Here is a 3,713-nt window from a genome sequence, read left to right as displayed (position 1 = left end):
AGACATATTTTAAGAATCAGAAATCACAAGATTAGGGTGAATCTTTGGCAAATGAGACCAAATTAATAGAGCAACAGGTGTACATTTTACTCTGCTTACTTCCCCCCTTAAGCTTCTACAGGTTTGCTATCAAGTCAGCTAATATTACTGTTACATAATGTTTAACGTTAGGAAAGTTAGAAGTTTGTGTTCAGCTTAATTGAATAATTTTTCAAACATTGCATTTGTTTGCATTTGGTGCTGGGATTTGAACCCAGGGCCTTATGCATGCGGAGCATGCTCTGTACCACTGAACTACATCTCAGCCCAGAAAATGTTCTTGTCTGTTTTGCATGACTGGGAATTGAACCAGGGACCACTGAGCTACATCCCCAGTATTTTTTTTTTTTTTTTTTTGGTGGAACCAGGGATTAAACTCAGGCCCTTGCGCTTGCCAGGCAAGCACTTATTCTACTGAGCCATCTCCCTGGCCCCCTTGTACTTTTTTTTTTTTGAACTAAAATTTTTATTCATTCATTTCTTGCATTTGAAGTATTCGTCGATGACATCCATGGCCTGCGGTTGTTTGCCATAGTCCTGCAACTGCAACCAAACACTTTATAGGGTTTTCCCTCACGGTCAGTTTTACAGAGTCCTACCTATAGCCCGAGTTTCTTATTGTCATTAGCCTTAATCGTGTTGATTTTGTGCTCAGCACAAAGGGCCTCCACTAACTGCATACATAGGCTCGTCACAGTTGGATGCAAGCACATGGAGATGGGCTTTGGCCGCTTGGCGAACTCCATGCACAAGGCCACCGTGGGTGAGGGCGGTCTTCAGCACCTCTTGTAAAGCAGTGTTGACGCCCATTACACCTCCCGCAGCAGTGCCTTCCTCGGCCCTGGGTGACTTACGGGTGAAGCCGAATCTTGAACACACCCTGTGCACCCTGCGGCGGCAGCAGGGAAAGAGCCCCAGTACTTTTTAAATTAAAAAGTGGTGCTAGGGATTGAACCAAGGCAGTCCTGATATACCAGCTCTTTTTGTTTATTTATTGAGAGGTTTTTCAGCAGTGTGATAAAGTGATAGCAAAGATAAAAGAAGCCTTTATTAACTCTAAAAACACGGAATCAAAGGCAGATGGGAAAAATCCTCTGACCTGAGCCAAAGAGGGCTGAGGTTTTCATGAACTTTTGTGAAGGGTGAGTCAGGGGCAGCTTGAATGACCTGTAAGGAGCTGACTGGGGTCTGTCCTGTGTGGGGGGAAGGTGAGAGACAGTTGTACCCCGGCTGGAGTGGGGGCGAAGGAAAAAATGATCTCTGGGAAGATGAGCTGTTGTGTCAAGAGCTTCAGCCATGTTAGGTGACCACCATAATAATTTAGCAATTTACACTAGAGCCAGAACCTACCATCTATTGTTTTGAGAGAGGCTCTTGTTAAGTCAGCCAGAGTGGGATCAAGCTTAGGATCCTCCTGCCTCAGCCTCCCAAAGTGCTAGCATTGTGGCACCGTGCTGGCTTTTACTTTTGAGACTGGGTCTCCTACTGGTAAGTTGCCACCATACTTGGCCTATTTTGTTTTCACAGTGTTCTAAGGTAAAGCTGACTGGCTGATACCGAGTTAATTAATGAATAATCATTGTGTGGCCATATATTTGTTTTGTTTTTTTAAGACAAGGTTGACCTGTGTAGTTCAGATTGGCTTTGAACTCACATAGCCCAGGCAGGCCTTGAACTGTCTGGGCGGTCCTTCTGCTTCAGCCTCCTGAATGCTGGGATTATAGATGTGTGACACCACATCTAGCTTTGTGTATCGTATTTTTAATTGTAGGTATACTAGACGGGGTGCAGCAGCCCCATCCCTTACTTTTCCACTGTAAATTTGTACAACTGTGCTCCTTAAGAAAGTAGGAAAACAGAACATAGGTGCTGTAAGCCTAAGCGAGACGTGTGCGCGGAACATGCAGTTGTTATGTGTGAAGACTGCCGTGGGCGTGGCAGTTGAAGCAAAGCTTATTTTTGCAGTAAGCTTTTGTTTTTATTTACCCTGTAGTTCATGTAGGTTTTTATTCCTTTTTAAAATTTTTTTTAATAGATTGAAATCAAAAATTATTTACAAACATAAATGAATATAATGATAAAAATTGTCCAAAATAAAAATGAAGAAAGAATTCACGGATCAGTCATAATAGTTCACTGTGTCAAAACCAAGAAACTTATATTCATATAATTAGAATTCTCAAAGTAGAAAGGAGTAGGCAATAAATATTTTTTAAATTAATTAATTAATTTTTCTATGCGGTACTGGGGATTGAACTCAGGACCCTGCGCTTGCCAGGCAGGCACTTATTCTACTGAGCTATCTCCTCGGCCCTGAATTTTTAAAATTAATTAATTAATTAATTTTAATAATAAATATTTAAAGATTTAAATTCTGAATTTAGTTCAACTTATAATACTGCATTTCCAAGAAAAATGACCTTTTGCACAAGAAATTTAAATAAAATCATACCAAGATACACAAAAATGTAATTGTCTAAAACTTATTGTAAAGAAAAAATAATTACAGCATATACATAAAAAATATTAGCAATGGGGAGGAAATATTAGCTATGGAAGAACAAAATAGCATCTTATTACACATTAGAAAAAAAAGGACCAAGTGTGTAAGAAACTAGACTACTTACAGGACTGAAAGAAAAGATCTGTCCTCTTTGAATGTTATACTTAGAAAACACACCTTTGGGGCTGGTGAGATGGCTCAGTGGTCTAAAGCACCTACTTGGAACAAGCTTGGCAAAGCACAAGGACCACGGTTCAATCCCCCAGCACCACATGCCAGCCAGCCCCGCCCCCCAGGTGGGCTGAGCTGGCCACACACACACACACACACACACACAAATAATAATAAATAAATAAATTAAAAAAAAAGAAAACACACCTTTGAAAACTCAGAGTAAGATTTCTAGTTATACAAACGTGAAATATTTCAATATCTCCAGGAGTAGCATATAGGAAATAACAAAGAGCATAATTCAAAAGGCAAGAGAAGTTGCAGTATGCTCCTGTATGAACAATAAAGAGCTCTCAATATGACAGTTATGCAGGACTATGTAAAATATATTAGATGAACCCTATTTAAAGGTCATTGAGGATTTCTATGAAACAGTGCCAATCTTATGTTGGGTTATACATATATTTTTTTCATAAATATGTTTGTGTATGTGTTTATAAAAGACAGGGAAGAAGTAATATAAAGTAAACAAAATGGAAATATATTTTTTAATTATATAAGTTCCTAGTAGGAGAAGATATCATATGATGTCTTTTCAATAAATTCAATTTCAGTAAGTCAAAGATACAGCATAAATCTTAGAACAAAAATTGAGATTAAGCAATATTCAGAAAATTAAATACTAATTAATTAAAAATTAAATGTTTCAAAACAATTGAAGTAAGAAAAAGTTTTCATGTTAGCAAAGAAGTACTAAGAGTAAAACATAAGATAAATAACTGGAATGGCAAATAAATGATCAGCACTTCTAACAGTTTGAGGATAGGATATTGCACAAAGTTCTAGTGTGTTGTGGACATGCATAATGACCATGACAGTTACTGGTGGCCAGATGTCACTTTTTGGACTGAGCTACGGCTATTTCTTCAAAATCCACCCTGTAGACTCAGATGGAATCATGACCCATAGGGTGGAAGAGAAGTCCATTTGTAGAGTGTGC

General features: G+C 38.5%; 1 pseudogene; it reads right to left on the bottom strand.

Moving 5' to 3' along the window:
• Nucleotides 1–513: 513 nt before the first annotated feature.
• Nucleotides 514–3,713, bottom strand: part of LOC101590857 — a 10,501-nt pseudogene continuing 7,301 nt past the window's right edge.

Source organism: Octodon degus, unplaced genomic scaffold (genome assembly GCF_000260255.1).
Source record: "Octodon degus isolate 3935 unplaced genomic scaffold, OctDeg1.0 scaffold00054, whole genome shotgun sequence".
Classification (NCBI taxonomy): domain Eukaryota; kingdom Metazoa; phylum Chordata; class Mammalia; order Rodentia; family Octodontidae; genus Octodon; species Octodon degus.
Note: the sequence above shows the minus strand (reverse complement) of the source record. Positions and strands in the feature narration are given on the sequence as shown.